We start from the raw sequence: 23,402 nt of genomic DNA, 5'->3' as shown, positions 1-23,402 counted from the left end.
TAATGTGGTTTATATGTCCTGACAGTGAAAATACTGCCAATTTCGTTTTCACTGTTGCAAGGTCTGTCTCTCTCTCATAGGATAATATGGGGGCTACCTTTAAATATGATTAAAGTGTAGATTCCCCTAGAGAGTAGATGGACATGTGGAGTTTGGGATCCCTGAACTCACAATTTAAAAATACATCTTTTAGTAAAGTTGATTTTAAGATTGTGCGTGTGGAAATGCCACTTTTAGAAAGTGAGCAGTTTCTTGCTTAAACCATTCTGTGACTCTGCCTTGTTTGTGGATTCCCTGTCTGGGTCAGTTTGACAGTTGGGTTGTTTTTCACCTCACACCAGACAGTGACACAAAGGGAGCTGGGGTGTAATCTGCATTTCCTGATTAGCCATCTCTGCTAGGAGGGAGGGGTGGAGTGGTCACTCTCATCTGAAAGGACTGTGCCTGCCTCTGACAATGCTGTCTCCAACCCCCTGGTGTGTGTCTGAGGCCTTGCCTGGGCAAGGCATGATTTCACAAGAAGGTGTGAGTCCCCTTTGAAGGAAGGTGACTTCAAAGACTAAAATGGGTATAAGAAGGGCACCCAAAAGAAAGGATTGCAGCTCAAGAGCTGAGCTGTGAAGAGCTGAAGCTGGAGGCCATGAGGGCTGAGTCCAGTTCAGATGGTGGCAGCAAAAATCTTGTATCCAGTACTGCTGAAGAAGTGCACATGCCCAGAGATGTGGTGCCCTACTTGAAGGAGGGAGTTAACACACGCCAGGAGGTTCAGGGGTATGAGGTAGCTCCAGTGATGCACAGGGTCCCTGAGGTGGATTGGGGAACTGGCATGGGGAGTCATATTCCTACTGGTGGGAGGGACACTCTACTGACTCTAGTTGAGAGTGACAGGGAGAGGGGTTCCCCCCAGGTAGAAGTCCTGGTTATGGAGTGTGAAAACATCCCAGAAGAGTGTGGGTTGAGTGTCAGGGACAGTCAGGTACTGTCTCACCAGTCTCAGGAGGGTGATGTGGGGTGCTTTTTCAAAGCAGAGTCACTGGATGGTTGGGTGAAGGGTACTTTGGTTAATTCATGTGAGGGGCTGAGTGATGTAATTGCTGGAGAGCATATGTCTAGTCCTTATTTTCCAGAGCTATGCCAACACCAGGTGGAGTGTGAGTTCTCTGACCCCAGGGAGCTTACAATGGAGGCAGACTTCTGGGTGAGTACCAGAGAGTCTGAAGAGGCATTTGGGGGTGCTCCTGAGAGGAGTGGTCTAGGTAGTTCCCAACCAGGTGAGGTAGGGAAGGATTGTAGTGTCCCAGGTAGGTCCCAGTGTAGTGGGATGGGTGAGGGACCCCATGTCCAGTCTCAGAGGAGAGGGAATGGGGATGGGTTGAGGCCCAAGGTGCCCGAGATCCGGTCCCAGGTCCTGGAGGGTTCCCTGCGGGAACACCAGGAGGGGAGCCTAGCCTGTACCATAGGGCCATCTGTTGAGGGAGACCCCACAGTGTCAGGAGAACTTGGGGGGGGCGGCTGTAGCCAGCGTCCCACCAGTTCTGGTGTCTGGCAGTACCACTCCTAGTGAGGGGGTGCAGAAGTCCAGACAGAGGGTTGAGAGGGGGTTGCGGACCCCAGTGGAGAACCTGGAGGGTCAGGGGTCAGCTCTGAGAGCAGAGCCCCCCATGAATGACCTTGGTGAGACCATTTCTGGGTTGGGGGGAATCCAGACTCTGTCAGATGGGCAGAGGTCAGGAGACCTGCGCCAGCCAGACTCTTGTGTGGCCCTTCGGGACAGTGTGTCCCTTGAGGGGGGTAAGTGTGCCCCCCTGGAAGTCCTGGTGTGCCAGGCAATGGTTCAACCGCAGGGTGGTGACTCTGGGTTGAATGATCAGGTTCAGGGGGTAAACTCTGACCTGATGGGGAGTACGTGTGCTCCCAAGGAAGTCCTGGTGTGCCAGGCAATGGTTCAACCGCAGGGTGGTGACTCTGGGTTGAATGATCAGGTTCAGGGGGTAAACTCTGACCTGATGGGGGGTAAGTGTGCTCCCAAGGAAGTCCTGGTGTGCCAGGCAGTGGTTCAACCGCAGGGTGGTGACCCTGGGTTGGATGACCAGGTTCAGAGGGTAAACTCTGACCTGGTAGGGGGTAGGTATGCCCCCCAGGAAGTCCTGGGTTGCCAGGCAGTGATCCAGTCTGTGGGTACAGACCATGGATTGGGAGGCCAGGTTAAGGGTGTCCCCCCTGACCTGGAGGAAGGGGCTACTGCTAACAGTGCCCCTACCATGTTGTCTTCTGGGGGGGCCGCTCCTAGTTGGGTGGTTCAGGACCCCAGAAGAGAGGGCAGGGGGAGGGAAGCCTCACCCCTAGCCCTGGTCCAACCTGAAGGTACAGACCCCAGGTTGGAGGATCAGTTGCAGGTTAACATCCCTGCACTGATGGAAGAATTGTGCAGGACTGCTTCTACAAGCACCCTGACAGTTTTGGACTCTGGGGGTGCCGCTTCTGCAGGGAGGGTACAGAGCCCCAGAGGGGAGGACCAGGGTCAGGTTGTCATCCCTGACCTGGTGGAAGAGAGAGTGGTCAAAGGGTGCCAGGCACCTGGGGCTACCACCCCCCACTCTCCACAGTCACAGTGGTTAGAGAGGCCTGAGGTCGGGCTCTCATCCCTGACAGTTGTCTGGGGCCACTGTGGCTTGCTGTCCTGGTGGACAGAGTTGCCCCTGGGGGGGGGAGGACGAGAGTCACACCCCGGGGGTGGAGTGGGCAACACCACTGTGTTGGCCCTGGTGGTACTATCTGCCCATTGCAATACATCTGTGAGCAAAGTAAAGTTAGGTGTTGCACAGATGGTGTCTGTAGATGTGGAGAAGGGTTCCCCATGGGTTAGCTTAGTGGGCCCTGAGAGTATGGACAGAGGGATCCAACTGGAGTCAGGAAGGCGTAGAACTGGAACATGCCCCTGCTGTTGTGGGCCTGGGTCCCTGTTCTATCGCCCCAATCAGGGAAGTACATCAAGGTATTGATTGTTCTCCCCTGGCTTTAGGCTGGTAGGGGGTCGTGTTGGACTTTTGCTTTTGCAGGGTCATCCCCAGACTTTTTTGCCTCCTGCCTCCTATATTTTTCTGACATGTTGCTGTTGGCTTTTCAACTCTGAGCACTTTACCACTGCTAACCAGTGCTAAAGTGCATATGCTCTCCTGTTTAAATTGTATGTAAGTGGTTCATCCATGATTGGCATATTTGAATTACTAGTAAGTCCCTAGTAAGGTGCACTAGAGGTGCCAGGGCCTGTAAATCAAATGCTACTCGTGGGCCTGCAGCACTGGTTGTGCCACCCACATAAGTAGCTCTGTAATCATGTCTCAGACCTGCCACTGCAGTGTCTGTATGTGTATTTTTACACTGTAAATTCGACTTGGCAAGTGTACCCACTTGCCAGGCCTAAACCTTCCCTTTCCTTACATGTAAGGCACCCCTAAGGTAGGCCCTAGGTAGCCCCAAGGGCAGGGTGCAGTGTATGGATGAGGTAGGACATATAGTAATGTGGTTTATATGTCCTGACAGTGAAAATACTGCCAATTTCGTTTTCACTGTTGCAAGGTCTGTCTCTCTCTCATAGGATAATATGGGGGCTACCTTTAAATATGATTAAAGTGTAGATTCCCCTAGAGAGTAGATGGACATGTGGAGTTTGGGATCCCTGAACTCACAATTTAAAAATACATCTTTTAGTAAAGTTGATTTTAAGATTGTGCGTGTGGAAATGCCACTTTTAGAAAGTGAGCAGTTTCTTGCTTAAACCATTCTGTGACTCTGCCTTGTTTGTGGATTCCCTGTCTGGGTCAGTTTGACAGTTGGGTTGTTTTTCACCTCACACCAGACAGTGACACAAAGGGAGCTGGGGTGTAATCTGCATTTCCTGATTAGCCATCTCTGCTAGGAGGGAGGGGTGGAGTGGTCACTCTCATCTGAAAGGACTGTGCCTGCCTCTGACAATGCTGTCTCCAACCCCCTGGTGTGTGTCTGAGGCCTTGCCTGGGCAAGGCATGATTTCACAAGAAGGTGTGAGTCCCCTTTGAAGGAAGGTGACTTCAAAGACTAAAATGGGTATAAGAAGGGCACCCAAACTTACAAACTTTAGAAACACTTCTGGAATCAAGAGGAACCTCTGCCTGGAGAAGAGCTGATAGCTGAGGAAAACGTGCTGCCCTGCCTGTGACTGTGCTTTGTGGAGCTTTCCTGCAGTGCTGCTTCTGCCAGAGTAAGAGGGCAAAGACTGGACTTTGTGTGCCTTCCATCTTGAAGAAGAAATCTCCAAGGGCTTGATGTAGAGCTTGCCTCCTGTTGTTGAAGTCTCAGGGATAGCAAAGACTTCTTCCTGCCAGCACCTGGAGTCTCTGGAGAGACCCCTACTCTGCTCTGTGGTGCCCTTCCAGTTCCTGGGACCCTGAAAGGAGAGGCTGGCAGCCTAAGGACAAAAATACACGCACCGAGCACCGTGCGGAGAAAAGATCGACGCGAATCCGATCGCGGCTGAGAAAACGACGCGACGCCGGTTCCGCAGCTGAGAAACGACGCCGCAGGAAACGCGACCGAAAAACCGACGCCCGGAGCAGGAGAAACGACGCGCAGCATCGCTGACGGAGGCTGAGAGATCGCACCCTGCGCCGCGGGACTTTCGGATCGTCGTGTGGCTGGCTTTTTCAACGCGCACCGCCGTGCCGAGTTGTTTTCGACGCACACAGCCGTGCAGGGTTACTTTCGACGCACACCGCCCGTGCGGGGTTATTTTTGACGCAAACCAGGTACATTTTCACGCTAGCAGCGCTAGTGTGGTGTTACAACTACCTAAAGACTCTTTTTATTTTAAACCTTTAAAAAAATCATAACTTGACTTGTGTATGTTGGATTTTTGTCGTTTTGGTCTTGTTTTGTCTAGATAAATATTTCCTATTTTTCTAAACTGGTGTTGTGTCATTTTGTAGTGTTTTCATTGAGTTACTGTGTGTGTTGGTACAAATACTTTACGCCCAGCACTCTGAGGTTAAGCCTACTGCTCTGCCAAGCTACCAAGGGGGTAAGCAGGGGTTAGCTGAGGGTGATTCTCTTTTATCCTAACTAGAGTGAGGGTCCTTGCTTGAACAGGGGGTAACCTGACTGTCAACCAGAGACCCCATTTCTAACAAGTGGCATTTCTGAAATAGTGATATTAAATCCAACTTCACCAGTCAGCAGGATTTTGTTCCACCATTCTGATCATACTAAATATGACGTTCCTACTCCATTCAGATCAGCAGCTACCACTCAAACAATGTATAAGGGCAGCCCCAATGTTAGCCTAAGAAGGGAGCAGGCCTCACAGCAGTATAAAACGAATTTAGAAGTCATACACTACCAGGACATGTAAACTACACAGATACATGTCCTGCCTTTTGCCTACAGAGCACCCTGGCCTATGGGCCACCTAGGGCATATCTTAGTGTTATCTTATATGTAGAGAAAGGGGAGTTTTATGCTTGGCAAGTACTTTTAAATGCCAAGTCAAATTGGCAGTGAAACTGCACATACAGGACTTGCAAAGGCAGGCCGGAGACAAGGTTAAGGGGCTACATAAGTGGGTGGCACAATCAGTGCTGCAGGCCCACTAGTAGCATTTAATCTACAGGCCCTGGGCACATATAGTGCACTCTACTAGCGACTTATAAGTATATTAAATAGTCTAATTGGATTTGATCCAATGTTACCATGTTTAAAGGGAGAGAGCATATGCACTTTAGCACTGGTTAGCAGTGGTAAAGTGGTCAGAGTCTTAAAACCAGCAAAAACAGTATCTAAAAAGTGGAGGGAGGGAGGCAAAACGTTAGGGGTGACTACCTTAAGGCTGACAGGTCTAACAGCCACCATGGCAATCATTGCTGGGGTGCTGCAGCAGCACTACCTAAGCCACCCTGAGACCCCCACACACCTGGAAGCCCCTACCACTGCCCAGGACACAGGCCTGCCCTCTTCATCTGCATCAGCAACTGGACTGGTGGCACTGGCAGAGGACACACAGAAGACCGGCACCCCTCCCCATGCAGCCCAGCACCAGTCACTCAAACGTGCCTTCAGACCCAGATATGGCACTGGAACACCAGCCAAGACCAAGGCCCCCACTAAGAAGTGACTCTGACCTGAGCTGTCTCCCAAGTGTGCCACTGTGCTACCATCTTGACCCGCCAATAACAACATACCAACTTGCAAGGGACATAGGGACCAATACCCACTGCCACCAATCGCTGAGCCCATGTACATGGTATGGACATGCAGCATGAGCCCACTCCCTATCACTGTACGGGTCACCTATGAAATTGTGACACATAATCAACCACATTTACACCAATTCGTATGTCCCCTGTCATAATTATTCAATTGTTAGTGTGAATGCATTAGCCAGTCAATTCCATAATCGTACCTTTATTGCAGGAATGGTACCCCACGCACAACATTGTCTGGAGTAACTCAAAATGTACACCATGGTTGTCTCCATGGCACATGCCACCTCAGTCTTCAGGTAACGGTGTCAATGACTACCGATGCCACATTACCAAGCAAATGAGTCAGACAAACATTATGCAGTGCAGACAACAACATCAGTGAACAGTACCTCATAGTCACTGGAAGTATAGGTGGATCAGCTGGTTCCTAGAGTGGACATCTTCCCCTCTTTATCCTCACCATCACTCTCATCCCTTCTCAAGGTAGCAGGTCTTGATGTACATCACCCTCCTCCTCTAGTAGGGGGATAGCTCTCCTCACAGCCAAGTTGTGTAGCATGCAGAGGCCACCACCATTCTACACACCTTTTTAGGGCCATAGCACAGGGATCCCCAGAGAGATAGAGGCAACGAAATCTAGCCTTCAGGAGACCTATAGTGCGCTGAATCACCCTCCTAGTATGTCCATGGGCTTCATTATAATTTCTCTCTGATTCTGTCCTGGGATTTCTCACAGGTGTCAGGAGCTGTTGCAAGAATCACCAGAATCACCTGCAAAAGTGGGCAAAAGAGGACTTTAACAAACTGCCATTACTTGCATACAGCCTGGCTGTCAGCAATGTACTGATCCAGTGTCATACACACTCACCTATGAGCCAACCTCTGTCCCCTTGTAGTTGATCCATCATGTGTGGCACACTGCTGTTCCACAGGACAAAGGAATCATGAACTGATCCTGGAAACCTGGCATTTACATGTGATATGTACTGGATTGCAGGACACACCAATTTAATGTTCATTGAGTGGAAGTTCTTTCTGTTCCTGTACACCTGATCATTCACTCTTGGGGGGATGAGAGCTATGTGGGTTTTATCAATGGCACCTATCACACGGGGTATGTTAGCAAAGGCATAAAATCCAGACTTGATGGCAGGGAGTTCAGCCCTTTGGGGAAACTGGACATATGTCTGCAGGTGTTGTGCAAATGCATCCAGGATTTTGGACAGGATGAAGCTAACCATTGGCTGTGAGAACCCTGCACCCATGCCCACTGTCACCTGAAATGAGCCTGTCGCCAGAAAATGGAGTACAGTTAGCACTTGCACTTCAGTAGGGATGGCATGTTGATTCCGATTAGCCGGTCTCAGTACAGGATCCAGTAAAGCACATAGGTCCTGGATTGTTGAACGATTGAGTCTGTAGGTGACAATTATATTACATTCCTCCATGGTATGCAAATGAACAGATGGGGCCCTCCCTCGCCACATGGGTCTGTACCTATGGGGAGGAAAGAACACATATGAGGGACACACATACACATGCAAAACATGTTGTGAATGAATAACTGGTGTACAATACGTAGGTTATACACACAAGCAATGTATGAGGTGCAACTTTAGTCACATGTATGCAGTGAAACCTGTTGTCTAATGTGAGGAACAGACACTCATGTGGGCAGGCGACTAAGGGCTGGGATTTGAAGGCCCTGAATGGAGCCCCTGACTAGGAAATATGTACGTGGTGCTAACAAAATGGCAGCCTCCTGCCATCCTGATATGAAAGAGTGAAAGTGACATCATTCTGCTGGTAGTAGTTGTCATGGTAGAAGGCGGTGTTCACTGCCTTGCACCCATTCATTGGTTTACATGGTTGTCAATGGGGAAACTGGGCCTATCATGATCACCGCCGGAGGTAACGGTGCACACCGCCGCGGAGCGTACACCATGTGGTCACCCCAATTTCACTTGACTCCCGATTCCCTTGCATGCAAGTACTCCACTGAATGCGCTGCTGTGTCCAGACTCTGGTTACTCCAATGGCACGAGTCACAGGGCAAAGGGCCCCGGCCTTCACCACGGAGGAGCTGGAGAAGCTGGTGGATGGGGTCCTACCCCTGTATGCCAAGTTATATGGGCAACCAGAGGAGCAGGTAAGTTGGCGGTTGCCTTGCATGGATGTGTGTGATGGTGGCAGATGTCTGTATGCATGTGTGCTTGATTTGTCACTGCACAGGCGTAGATTGTGTGGCATGTACTGTTACTGATTTGGTAAAATGATCCTGTGAAGTTTCCGGCGCATAAGGGACGACATGTCAGCTGTATCAGATGGGCATATTCTGGCGTCTGTTTTTCTTCTCTGTCTGTCCCATATAGGTCAGCGCCATCAGAAAAGGGGACTCTGGCAAGCCGTCGCCAAGGAGGTGTGGACCATGGGGGTCTACAACCAGTGGAACACCCACTGCAGGAAGCTGTGGGAGAACCTGGGCCAGGAAGACCTGCGGGCCAAGCTGGGGAAGGCCTCCCAACGAGGAAGGGGTGCCCGTCGGACCCTGACCCCTCTAATGTCCCGCATTTTGGCGGTGGCATATCCGGATTTGGATGGGAGCTTGAAGGCAGCACAGCAGCCACAAGGAGGTGAGTACCAACACTGTTTAATACCACTTTGATGGATATGTTTGGGTGCTGTGGTATGTATGCTGTCTAGTGCCTGGCACTCTGACAGGTGTGATCCAGCTGTCCTGCCCACCATGGCCACGGAAATGTTGTGGGGCAGGTGTCAACGGTCACAATTGCCCCCTGGGGGTTGATCTACCTGTACTGTAGGATTGTTTGTGGGCACATGGACCAGTGGGTGCATTGGCTGGCTATGGATCCCATGTGTGTAGTCCACACATTTCATCAGGTCTGTGTTACATGTGGGAAATGAGTTATATTCTGTGGTAGTGGCCACTAGTCAGAGGCATAGTCATGACTATTGTTGTACGTGCTACATGTAGGTCTGTAAGCTGGATGGGAGTGTGTGTGCATCAAGTATGAACATCCATTCAGGTATTTACAGATTTCTCTCATGTTTTGTCTCCCCACCCCTGTGCTCTTGTGTTCTTTGTGTACATCAGCATCATCTGGTGAGGGAGCAGTCGCACCGGCGAGTGGGGATGCAGTGGCCCACGGTTCCAAAGAGGCAGAGTCGGCAGAGCCCAAGGGGACCAGTGGGATGCAGCGGCCCACGGTTCCAAAGAGGCAGATATGGCAGAGCCCAAGGGGACTAGTAGGATGGAGGGCAAGGGGAGTACCAGGGGGGAGGCAACTACCACTGGTGGTAGTGACTCTGATACCTCCTCTGATGGGAGCTCCCTGGTGGTGGCAGACCCTAGTGGGCCCACCCATGCTTTATCATCTTCAGCCACCCCCATGCCATCCCCGACCTCCCAGTTGCTCCCCACCCAGTTACACGTGCCCGCTCACCCAGTAGGGTGGGCGTCTCCTTCGCCCCAGGCACCTCCTGAGGACCACCTCTGTAGGGCAGACAACCAGCATCCCAAATGCAGCAATGCAATGCATACCTGGAAGGCATTCACAGTGCAGTATCTGGCCTACAGAGATCTTTTCAGGCTCTGGCCTCCTCTTTCCTGGAAGCCAGTGTCCCTGGTCTTTCCATCCCCGCTCCAACCACCTCTACCCCTTCCAGCACCCCACTCCCTTTATCCATCCCAAGCAGCCATGCACACACTTCAACACACAAGAAGCACACAGGGAAACACAAGCACCACACTTCCCACCACAGGCATGCACACAGCTAACATACAAAGGCACACACAACAACACCCACTTCCCCTAGTATGTCCACCTCTGCCGCCTCCCTGTCTGTCACCCCAACATGCACACCCTCAAGCATTGCACCCTCAGTCACTGCTGCTGGCCCCATTCTTGCAGTCACCACAGCATCTGACATTCAGTCATCCATGCCAGACATCACCCCTGCACTCACCACAACTACTTTGGTTGACATATACAGCACACTCACCAGACCTGCAGACACACAGACAACATCCATTTACACTGGCAGCCTGTCAGCCCCACTGTGTCCACCCCCTCCTCCCAAGACACTCAAATGTTCCCAGACACCCCCTCAACACACATCCACCACACATCAGCATACTGTACAGGCACCTCCATCCACGTCCAGCACATCTACACCTGGTACAAGCACTCCCTCTGCCTCCACTCCCACACCTTCCTCTATATCCACCCCACCTGCCCCTAAGAAACATCTCCTCTCCTGTGTTGACCTGTTTGAACCCCCTGGCCCACCCCGTCTCGACCCAAAACGTGCCCATCCCCTTGCCATGTCCACTCCTTCCTCGTCCAAGTCTGCCTTAGTCCGCCCTTACCATTCCCCAGAGAGGAAGAAGCCCTGTGTTGCTCCAGGTCCCTCTGCCACCCCTGTGTCCAAGCCCACTCCCCCAACTTCCAAGGGCAAACCCAAACCCCCTCCACCCCAAACATAAGCCCAAGCCCCCCCCTTCCAGGCATAAGTCCCCACCCTCGCCAAGTCCCTTTATGGTGGAGTACCCTGTGCACATGTGGGAGTCACGTTCGGCCCATTTGGGCCCTTCAGGGTATTCTCCATGGACTAGCCAATACCCTTATTTGGACATTACTATTTTACTTTTGTATTAAAGTTTGTGTGCCCAGTGCTACTGTTGGCACAATATGGAGATGTGGTTCATCGTTTCATTGTGGGGGTGTGGGGTGCACATCTGTGTACTTTAGGCAGGTCTTTGTTGCCTTGTGTCGGGTAAGTACCTCTTATTCTGGTGTGTATGGCTTGTGATGGTGGGAGGGGTTGGGAGTGCGGTGCAGGGCGGGTGGAGTGGGGTGGGTGTTTAACTGTGCCCTTTCTTACCGTGTTTACTAGGTTGCGGTATTTACCGTTGTTGTCTTAGTCGGCGGTCACGGTCGTGGAGGTATATTGCAAGGAGCAGGACTGACATTATTTGCAACTCTCTCTCCATGTCTGCTTCGGCATGTTGTGTGTGCCAACAGTGAGTGTTTCCTTTTATTTGGTTTGTTTCCGCCACGGTTCCCGCCCTGGAACTGATGGCTGTGTTGTGCTTCATTATTTGTTGGGCGGTTGGGGCCTTTCTGTTGGCCTGTGGACGGCCTCTTCCGTCGTTGTCGGCACTACAATGATGGCGGTGTGTGGATGGACCGCTACTTGTTCCTCATATGCTTCCTTATTAGGCGGTGCGGACCGCCAGCCTGTTGGCAGTAGTTACCGCCACCGCCGGCGGAGCAGTGATTGGCGCCATGTTCATAATGAGGGCCTAAGTATTAAAGTATGCTTGTCAATACATTGATTGATAATTCAAAACATAATCAAAGAGGTCTTGTCTGATTAATGTGTGTGAATAATGTGTCAATGGCATTTCGATCCTCATGCTGAATACTAGGGTCTCATCAGGACACAAAAGTACCTGGAGAATGGTGAAAGGTTGGAATTATTAAAGCCTCAGCTGGATGTTGCATATTGATATCATTGTCTGACCCAGAATAGAGCTTTTGTCACCTTAATATAAGAGCTGGGTAGACTGGCAGCATCTTCCCACAGCGGGGAACACTGTATTTTCTTAATTCTGAAGTCTGGACTTCACTTCTGGGTTGCTCTTCTATTTGGTTGGTGACTTTTAGCAAGTGGACATTTCTTTGCTCTTACATCTCTGTGTTCCTGAAGCCTGTCTCCAGTACACATCCAGGGTGGGTGACACCTACACTTTATGCATTCCTTCTGGACAGCCACAAATGCAGGAAGGTTAGGTGTGTCTGAGAGCTCATCTGGATTTTGATGGGTCTTCCTGGGCATGCAGGGAGAGGAGGGCTGACACACCTGAACAGGCAGTGCCTGCTCCCACACAAAGGGCTGATTACCCCCTACTGATAGTCTGGAGCTAGGGCTGTGCACTTCAAAGACCCTTCTTTGAAGTCTTCCTCACTTCAAAGGCGAGACAGGGTTACCTACTGGGTCTCTGACCCCACCAAATAAGTACATCAGTACACTTCTGGACCTGCGGATACACTTCAAGGAAGAAGAGGTGCTGTGTTGCTACAAGGACTGTCACTCTGATGGACTCCTGCTTTGCTGAGATGACCTGCAGCCCGGGAGTGAGTAGGACTGGACCTACATCTCTCCATCCCAGAACCAAAGTGACTCCAAGGGCTTTCTGACTTTCCTCCTGTTTTCTGAAGTCTCAGGGACACAAAAGACTTCCAATAGCCTGGTGTGTATGGCTTGTGATGGTGGGAGGGGTTGGGAGTGCGGTGCAGGGCGGGTGGGGTGGGGTGGGTGTTTAACTGTGCCCTTTCTTACCGTGTTTACTAGGTTGCGGTATTTACCGTTGTTGTCTTAGTCGGCGGTCACGGTCGTGGAGGTATATTGCAAGGAGCAGGACTGACATTATTTGCAACTCTCTCTCCATGTCTGCTTCGGCATGTTATGTGTGCCTACAGTGAGTGTTTCCTTTTATTTGGTTTGTTTCCGCCAATGTTCCCGCCCTGGAACTGATGGCTGTGTTGTGCTTCATTATTTGTTGGGCGGTTGGGGCCTTTCCGTTGGCCTGTGGGCGGCCTCTTCCGTCGTTGTCGGCACTCCAATGATGGCGGTGTGTGGATGGACCGCTACTTGTTTCTCATATGCTTCCTTATTAGGCGGTGCGGACCGCCAGCCTGTTGGCAGTAGTTACCACCACCGCCGGTGGAGCAGTGATTGGCGCCATGGATTCTGGACCTGCCTTCAGCCAGGTCTTGACCTCCAAGACGCACCCCTCAAGCCAGGGGACCTTAAAGTGTTTTTGTGGCTCCTGAATTCTAGCTTTTGGGCTTTTTGTGATGCAAATGAAAACCATGCTGTTTGCACAAAGAATCATCGCCAGCAGCAAGTTTGTCTCTTCTCACAGCAAGCATTGCCAGGCTCCAGTCCATGACGCCCAGCCGACTCTTTCGTGCCTGCGAACCACCACCAATGACGCTCTCCTTGCTCCCAGAGAACTTTTCCCCCATTAAACAGGACTCGTGGCTCAATTCTGAGAAGGTAAAACTTCAGCAAGACTTTCCTTTTTTGTATCTGACCCTCACTCCACCGCTATCGGCCTGAACGTTTGGATTTACCCCGGTCTATCGTGACCAGATATCCCCAGTTGAGGCTTTGTGCTTTTAAGCACTATATTAAATTTTAATTTAAAAAAAAACATATTTGGATTTCTACTTATTGACTTTGTCATTTTGATCTTGTTTCACTCATAGAATCGAGCTCTATTTTTCTAACCAGGTGTGGTGTCTTTTAGTGTGGTGTTTTCACTGTTGTGCTGTTTGAAGTATTGCACAAATACTTTACACATTGCCTCTTAAGTTAAGCCTGACTGCTCTGTGCCAGGCTACCAGAGGGTGATCACAGGTTAACTTTTAGTGTGTATCTGACTTACCCTGACTAGGGTTGTGGTTCCCGCAGGGACAGAATGCATACCTCTGCCACCCAGAAACACAATTTAGAATATTCACTATTTCCTCAACCATTTTAAATGGCAGGACTGCAGGTGGTAGTGGGAGATAGTTGCTAGGGTCTAGTGAATCAGCTGATGGTGTTTTAAGAAGAGGAAGATCCATAGCATTCTTCTAGATAGAGGGGACAATTCCTGTACTCAAAGATTTCTTGAAAAGGTCAGGGGCCTGTGTTGGTGATCTATATGTGCAGAATAGGCCCAATGGTGAAGGGTGTAGCAACAAGAATCAGAAGGGGACCCCCTTCTTCTGCAATGGTGAAATTGTAGTTGGTTAGAGAAGCTCCATTAGGAATGGTGGATTTAAGTGGCAAAAAATCTAAGAAATCGGAGAAACGTTGTAATTAAAAACTTCTGTAGGTAGAAGTGATTTTGTCGCAGAAATGCTGTGAAAGTGTGTTACAAAGTGCAGAAGAAACAGTTGCAGACTTACTGCAAGCTTTGTGGTGCATAAACTCTTTAATGATGGTAAAAGTCTCTTTGGAGAAAGAGCAATTCAGACTTAGCTTGTCTGAAAAGAACTAAGACGACTGTGCCAGAGAAAGTATTGATAAATTTGTATTGCTGACTCGTAGGCTTCTTTCCCCATTTCTGAGTAAGGTGTTTTGAAGCTCCTAAATGCAGTGTGGTAAGTGAAGAAAGATCATGGTTGTTGAAGCCCCCCAAAGTGTAGGTTGAGGTGAACAAGAGAAGGGGGAGACCCCCATTGAGAAAAGTGATTTGAGTCCAAAGTGGGTGTGCGAGAAGCAAACTAAGGAATGGGACTTTTCCACCCCTGGCAACATGGAGCTGATGCGATGAAATCAATAAGTCATCTAAAAAGACTAAGGCCCTCATTTCATCACTGGCGGTCGGTGTTAAAGCAGCGGTAATACTGCCAACAGGCCGGCGGTAAAATAAATGGTATCACGACCACAGCGGAAATCGCCAACACATACAGCCACTTTAACACTCCGACCGCCACTGTGGTAGCAAGAAACACTGCGGCGGTAACCGCCAACAGCCAGGCGGAAGTCAATGTACCGCCCACCCCATCACAACCCGCCCATCCGCCTGCTTTTCCATGGCAGTACCAAAGCCATCGAAAGCACGGTGGAAAAAGTACCCAGAAGGGGAGCCACTCACCTCTCGACACTCAACGAAAAACCAGGACGCCATGGAGCCCAAGCTGCATGTCTTCCCCATGCTGGTCTACCTCCTCATCTACCAAGAGTACGAACATCGGCGGCGACACCCACGGTGAGTACTGCACCTAGTACACAGGGGAGGAGGGGAGGAAAAAGAGAGTGACACACACACGCAACACCCTCACCCTCACCCCAAACACCATACACACAAACACATGCATCAACATTACATTTACATCCCGTAACCCCCTGGAAGAACGCAAGGACAAAAGCAATAGAGTCAAATCAGTGATATTTTAGAAATACTCAGATATACGTAATAATTTTAAATACAGTATTTACAAAAATATACAATATGTATATAAGGCAGTACATTGTCCACTCAAAATGTCCGTGGGCCACTGGGCCAAAACTCATAGGCCAAGCCCACACTTGACTCCTGCCTCAATACGGAAAGAACACTGTAGGGGCATCAGGTTGAAAACACATAGGCACTTCAGGGGTAGGGGGGGGGGGGAACCTCAGCCGGAAGATGTAATAACGCCACTGCTCCTGGAGGGGGCTCAATGCCCACTGCTTGGTCCTGGGGAGTGCAAGGCCACAGTCTCTCAAGTGGGTGGTTTGCCCACTGCTTGGTCCTGGGCAGTGCAAGGCCACCGTCTCTCAAATGGGTGGATTGCCCACTGCTTGGTCCTCGGAACGGCAAGGCCACAGTCTCTCTAGTGGGTGGTTTGCCCACTGCTTGGTCCTGGGGAGGGCAAGGCCACAGTTTCTCTAGTGAGTGTTTTGCCCACTGCTTGGTCCTGGGGAGTGCAAAGCCACAGTCTCTCATATGGATGCCTATCTCCACTGGTTCTGGAGGGGGCTTTGTGCCCAGTGTGCTTCATTCTGCCAAGGACAGGGTGACTGGATGCCTTCTTCCACTGGTTCTGGAGGGGGCTTTGTGCCCAGTGTGCTTCATCCTGCCAAGGATAGGGTGACTGGATCCCTTCTTCCACTGGTTCTGGAGGGGGCTTTGTGCCCAGTGTGCTTCATCCTGCCAAGGATAGGGTGAGTGGATGCCTTCTTCCACTGGTTCTGGAGGGGTCTTTGTGACCAGTGTGCATCTTCCTGGCAAGGATAAGGTGAGTGGATTCATATCTCCACTGGTTCTGGAGGGGGCTTTGTGCCCAGTGATGTCTGAGGCACGAGATTTGCAGGGACCTGGTTGCATGATAGTCCATGGAGGCAGGGCTATACTCCATCTGGCGACGGCTACTGCTGCAAACTGGTGGTAGTGCCGGTGCTGGTGAGGGTGCTGCCAGTGGTGGAGGGAGGCTTCCGCCCTTCCCTTGCAGCCTCTGACGGCTGCCTACTGGGGCTGCTGCTGCTGGTAGTGGTGTTACTGTCAGCGGTGCTTGCGGCAGTGCTAGCAGTGGTGCAGGTGGCGGTGTTGGCCGTGGTGCAGGTCACGGTGCTGCCAGTGGTGGAGGGAGGCACCACCCCTTCTTCTGCAGCCTCGAGCGGCTGCCCACTGGGGCTGCTGCTGCTGACAGTAGTGGTGCTTGCGGCGGTGCAGGTGGCGGTGCTGGTGGTGGTGCTTGCGGCAGTGCTAGCGGCGGGGCTGCTGGCGTTGCTGGCCGCGGTGCAGGTGGCAGTGCTGGCAGTTGTGCTGGTAGCCACCAGGCCTTCACCTGCAGCCTCGGATGGCTGAAGTGCCTTGCCTGGTGTTTTCTGCCCCTTCCTCACCTTGGCAGATGATGGTGTGACATTGGGTCTTGCAGCTGGAGTCTTTGAGGTGGCCTTGCTGGGTGGTTGTGGCTCCTTCCCCTTGCTGGATGCTGTCCCCCTCTTCACCTTGCCAGGTGGCGGAATGGTTTTGGCCTTGGCAGGGGTTGGTGGCACACTGGCGAGCCTGACAGGTGCCCCCTTTGAGCCTCTGATAGCTGTAGGAACCACAGCGGACAACGACTTGGTGGCTGAGGTGCTGGGCTGGGTTCTGGCCACCCTGGCGTGAGGGGAAGGATGGGGGGAGAGTAGGGAAGAGGTCAATGTTTGCCAGGAAAAGATTCTTAAGGACACTGGGGCAGGAAGAGAGAGAGAGTTTGGGAGTGGAGGAAGAGGGAGTGGTTGTAGGAGGTGTCTGCTGAGTTTGGGTGCAGGTGCATGGGCTGGATGCTGTTGTGAGGTGGATGGCTGTTGGGTGGCTGGGTGCTTGCTTTTGTGAACTTTGGGAGGAGGGGTCACAGACACACTGGGAGAGGACATAGGGGACGTGTGCATGGATGTGGGGGTGGTGACTGCCAGTGAGGGGTGTGTTGTGATGGGCGTGCTGGTGATGGAGGTAGTGGATGAGGATGTAGTGCATGCAGGTGTGAATGGAGACGCTACTGGGAGAGACGTGGATAAGGAGGAGGAGGGGGACACAGTGGAGGCAGTGGATGTTGGTGTGTCTGCATGGGAAAGGTGCTTGTGTGAGTGCCTTTGAGATGAAGTGTGGTGCTTGTGTTTGCCTGAGCCACTTTTGTGTGTTGATTTGGATAAATGCTGGTCTGAAGGTGTGCTTGGAATAGGCTGAGGTTGAGGGGATTGGGACTGAGAAGAGGAAGTTGGAGGGGAGAGGCTGGAGACAGGGACAATGGCTGTCATCAGTGCAGAGGCCGGAGCTTGAAATGCTCTCTGTTGGGCCACCATGCCAGAGTGAATGCCTTCCAGGTATGCATTTGTTTGTTGTAAATGCCTCTTGACACCCTGGATGGCACTCAGATTGGTTGACTGACCAACAGTGAGGGATTTCAGGAGGTCAATAGCCTCCTCACTGAGGGCAGCAGGGATGACTGGGCAGGGCCTGAGGTGCCTGGGGTGAAGGAGATGCCCACCCCCGTGTGAGCGAGCACGGGAAACAAGCTGAGGGGCTGCTGAGAGGGCGGTGCTGGTAGAGGGGGGTGGCGGCTGTGCCTGTTGTTGGGGTGGGCACAGAGGTGCCCGCCTTTGCCAGGGAGCTTCCATCGGAGGAGGAGTCGCTGTCTGTGGTGTCCCCTCCTGTCCCCGTCTGGTGCTCCCCTGTCCCTCCGTCCCGCTAGTGCCCTCACCGTCGGTGGATTCGGCCTCCAGGCCCATGTGGGATGCAGCTCCCTCCGTCACCGGTGCCTCTGCTCCTCCGGCAAATTATGCTAATGAAGACAAGGACAGGGTGACAAAACAAAAAGGGGGGGGAGACAGAGGATACACTTGGTCAATGCCAGCAACACCACTACCATTGGCGTACACAACGCGCAGGGAGCATGCCCCATGCACTAGGCCATGCTCTATCAGTTACAATGCTAGTCACCAGGCCATGGGTTACAATGCCTAACGCCATTAGCTGCACACCTGAAACCCACAGGACCCTCCCAGTAGTAGATGCCCACTAACACTATTGGTGGTTGGTGTGCTTCAGAGCCTGCCCAACAAGGGACCTACCCTGCATGTTCGCCCTGGCCTAGGGGCACCTACAGCCCACATCCCCCACCCAGGTAAACCTTAACGCACGCACAGTCATGATTCAGAATCTGTACTCACCCCCTTGTGGCTGCTGTGATGCCTTCAAGCACCCATCCAACTCCGGACAAGCCACTGCCAGGTTGCGGAACATCAGGGGGGGGTCAGGGTATGACGGGCACCCCTTCCTTTTTGGGAGGCCAGCCCCAGCTGGGCCTCCGCCGTCTTCCTTGCCCAGTGGCGCATGTCCTCCCACCGTTTGCGGCAGTGGGTGCTCCACCTGTCAAAGACCCCTAGGGTCCGCACCTCCTTGGCGATGGCACACCAAATACCCTTTTTCTGATGGCACTGACCTGCATGGAAAAGAGGGCAGACAAGGGAATTAGTTAACCGTCCAGACCATCACACTCCTGGCCCACCAGATCCCTCCCATCCCCTGACGCACATACATTGACCACCATACATGCACCACTCTGGCCAGGACACCTCAGCTCCCCCTACAAGTGGCTTACACACACAGCAATCCATACATTCATGGCCCACTCATCATGCTCACAGTGTACTCACTTGTTTGTCTGGAGGACCGTAGAGTAACGTGTACTGGGGTAGAACCCCATCCATCAGTTTCTCCTACTCCTCCGCAGTGAAGGCAGGGGCCCTTTCCCCAGACACATGAGCCATTGTCGCTTCCAGACACAGGTGACAGCAGCACCTGCAGTATAGGTCCTCTCCTGTTGAAGGTCAGGTAGCAAGTGAGTGAATAGATAGAAAATGGCAGTAATGTCCGCGGCAGTGCGTACCATCACCGCCGGCGTACATCGCCATTGGCTCTTGGAACCCATAGGGCCCAATGATAACCAATGCAAAGTTGCGTGGCCTACCGCAACGGCGCATCAACGCCAGCAGAATTACCTAATTTCTACCTGTCCCTCCTCACAGGTCATGCAGCCGCCATTTCAGGGGGGCACTGGCCATGGCACCTAACTCCGTCACAGCGGATATGGGCACAGCACTGACTCTCAGATTCACTTACAGGTTCTGTAAAGGAAAAGATGCATCTTTATTAAAATTGATGTGTGAATATGACCCTCTGCTCACCGTTTTCCTCCATAGGCTTCAACCGCTGAGGATGAACATGAGATGGCGACATCCTCCGGTGTACAGACCCCTGGTGGACCTTGCGACAATGGAGGACAGACACATTATACTAACATACAGACTTGATCGGGCCACAATCCAAGAACTGTGTTCCCAATTGGAGCCAGACCTGATGTCAGCTATCAGCCCACAGGTATCCCCCCCCCCTCTAGTGCAGGTCCTGTCAGTGCTCCATTTCCTGGCAAATGGTTTCTTCCAAACAACAGTGGCCATGGCATCAGGGATGTCATCGCCAATGTTCACCAACGTGTTGACCAGAGTGTTGTCTGCCCTGCTGAAACACATGCACAGCTACATTGTATTCCCCCAGGTGGAGGATTTGGCCGCAGTGAAAGCTGACTTTTATGCCCTGGGACATATCCCCAATATCATTGGTGCCATTGATGGTAGCCGTGTAGCATTTGTCCCCCCCATCCCCCCTCTCCGGAGAAATGAACAAGTGTTCAGGAATAGAAAAAGCTTTCACTCTATGAATGTGCAGATGGTGTTTTTGGTGGACCAGTACATCTCCCATGTGAATGCCAAGTTTCCTGGCTCTGTGCATGACACCTTTATATTGAGGAATAGCAGCATCCCATATGTGATGGGCCAACTCCAGAGGCACCAGGTGTCGCTAATAGGTGAGCCCAAGGTCCCCACCCAGTATAGGTTGGTGTCTGGGTATGGGGTTGTCCCTAAGGGTTAATGTGTGTCTAACAGGTATCCCTCGATATTTGCAGGTGACTCTGGTTACCCCAACCTCTCATGGCTACTGACCCCAGTGCGGAATCCCAGGACAAGGGCAGAGGAACGTTACAATGAGGCACATGGGTGAACAAGGAGGATAATTGAAAGAACCTTTGGCCTCCTGAAGTCTAGGTTCTGGTGCCTCCATCTGACAGGTGGATCCGTGTACTACTCACCCAAGAAGGTATGCCAGATCATTGTTGCATGTTGCACAACCTGGCCTTGAGAAGCCAGGTGCCTTTTCTGCAGGAGGATGAGCCTGGAGATGGTCTGGTGGCAGCGGTGGAGCCTGTGGACAGTGAGGAAGAGGAGGCAGAGGAAGAAGATGTGGCAACAGAATTAATATAATACAGCAGTACTTCCAGTGACACACAGGTAAGACACTGTAACTTCACTTTACATTTCACTTTTCTGTTGGGCATTGTACATGGCAGCCTGATTTCCTTATGTCTATGGCCACTTACTGTACCCTTTGGCATCTCAGTTTTCAGATCTCTGTGGCCCACTCTGGCTCCTGGTATGTTTACTGCTGCCCACTAAAGGTCATACCAATGTATATATAACTGTACATATGACCTGCAAGGTTTTCAGACTGTTGTACTAATACATATTTCAATTGACAGACTCAAGACTTGTATTTGTTCCAAGGGTATTTATTTAAGTGCTCATATGTAGAGGGGAATGGGCAATGGGCTGGGGTGATGGTAGAGACTGTCCAGTTAGGGCCTAGTCTCTTGGTGTAGATGTTTTTGAGGTCCTCCCTGATCCCCAGGTACTGTCCCTCCTGCAGCCGCTGAGTCTCCTGCAACTTGTACAGTATCCGGCCCATGGTCTCCTGGGAATGGTGGTATGCTCCCAGGATGTTGGTGAGGGCCTCCTAGTGAGTCAGTTCCCTGGGCCTGTCCTCCCCCTGTCGCACAGCAGTCCTCCCAGTTTCCCTGTTGTCCTGTGCCTCTGTCCCCTGAACTGTGTTCCCACTGCCATGGAAATCATCAGGGTAGAACCTCAGCTATTTGGAGCACAGGTGCAGCAGATATCAACAGCTATGGCTGAGGATCGTGGACAGGGTAAACGCTGTGGGACAGCACCCAAGAACAAGGGATGACATCAGGAAAAGGTGGAACGAACTACGGGGGAAGGTACATTGCATTGCAGCCAGACACCAACTCGCTGTACAGAGGACTGGCGGTGGACCACCTCCACCACAACTAACTGTATGGGAGGAGCAGGTCTTGGCAATCATACATCCTGAGGGCCTGGCTGGAGTCGGAGGAGGACTGGATTTTGGTAAGTCAACTCTATACCACTATCACCCCCCTACCTGCATGCCATCACATACCCCCACCCTCACTCCCATCACTCCACTACCTCCACCATCCCATCTCACTCATTTCAATGCCAAGCCCCGCATGCTCTACCAATGCATGGATATCACTCACAGCCCTGCATGGACACCTATCGCCAAAGCATGCACACTAGAGAGAATCAGCTAGCCCACCTCATCCCAACTTACACAAGTGAAAGCTGCCAGGGCAAATACAACCAAAGAGGGCAACCCACCAATGCACAATATGTCACACACATAAACAATAACACATCATTTACATCCCCACAAGTATCCCAGCCAATGTCACCGGAGAGGAGGGGCCAGCAATATCCAGTTCCCCAACTGAAGAGGCCCACAGTGATGACAGCAACTCTGGTCGCCTGGATCTGGATGACAAACTTGGCCCATCGGGGACCTCTGGACAGTCGGATACCCAAGCCAAGTCACACACCACCACAGAGCCTCCCCATCTGGAAACACCATCACAGCACCCACCCAACGTACCCACACCTCTGTTCCCAGGACACATCAATCAGCAGTGTGTCCACCTCTACAGGGACCCCAGGGCACACCTCATACCCAAGACAGTCAGGGACCTGGGGTCAGTGGCAGCGGGCACACAGTTCAGGGGACAGAGGCACTGGACACCAGGGAAACTGGGAGGACTGCTGTGTACCAGGGGGAAGAGAGGCCCAGGAAACTGACTCTCCAGGAGGCACTAGCAGAGATCCTGGGAGCATACGAACATTCCCAGGACCCGATGGGCCAGATCCTGGACAATGTGCAGGAGAACAGGAGACTGTGGGAGGGAGAGTACCACGGGATCAGGGAGGAGTTGCAGGCCATCAACACCACGCTGGTCTTCATAGCAGGGGTGCTGGCAGACAGGTCCAACATTATGAGGGAGTCAGTCTCACAACAGCGGGCCCCTGCCACTAGCCAGACATCTGAACTGCCTTCCACCTCCACTGCTGCTAGTGGCCAAGAGACCTCGCACAGGACTCACTGGCCACCAGCACCACTCCCTCTGCAGAAGGAGAACCACCCTGCAAATGTTCACTATGATCCAGGCAGAAGCCAGAGACTATTGCCAAGAACCCTGCCAGGAAATGAGACTCCACTGATTGTCACCCTTGTGTCCCACTCTGTCACCCTGTCCACATGGAACTCTCATTGCCCCTCTTCCTATGTCCCCTTGGACAATGCATCTGTGCTAAAAAGAGACTGGAACAATACGCTGCACTTTCCTCCATCATCACCGCATCCCATTGCACTTGCCCCTCTTTTTCTTAGCACTTCAAAAAACACCTTTGGAAAAAAATACAAGTATGGAGTATGTCACATTTATCAAGTATGTATACGTTTAACCAGGTACAAACATTGCAATTCAACTGTACTGTAAATGAGCACATAAAAAAGACCCGTAGTTGGCTGCAGTGATCACACCAGGAGATATAGTGAGGCACCAACATCTGTAAATTGAATTGCCAAAGGGTACAGTAAGTGGGCATAGAAGTGGGAATTATCAGCATGCCAGTATTTCAAAGTAACGGCAATGAAATGTGAAGTAGCACTGTCTTACCTGTGTGTCATTGGAAATATTGTCGTATCACTGCTGTTCTGTTGTCCTCATCCTTATCCTCTGCCTCCTCTTCCTCTCTGTCCACAGGGTCAACTGCTGGCATCTCTAGCCCCCTCCTCCTGCAGAAAAGGGACATGGTGTCTCAGGTCAAGGTTGTGCCACATGCAGTATGCCACTATTATATGGAAGACCTTCTTGGGGGAGTAGCACAGGGATCCACCTGTTAGATGGAGGC

The sequence above is a fragment of the Pleurodeles waltl genome, chromosome 3_1, assembly GCF_031143425.1.
Source record: "Pleurodeles waltl isolate 20211129_DDA chromosome 3_1, aPleWal1.hap1.20221129, whole genome shotgun sequence".
NCBI classification, from domain to species: Eukaryota; Metazoa; Chordata; class Amphibia; order Caudata; family Salamandridae; genus Pleurodeles; species Pleurodeles waltl.
Note: the sequence above shows the minus strand (reverse complement) of the source record.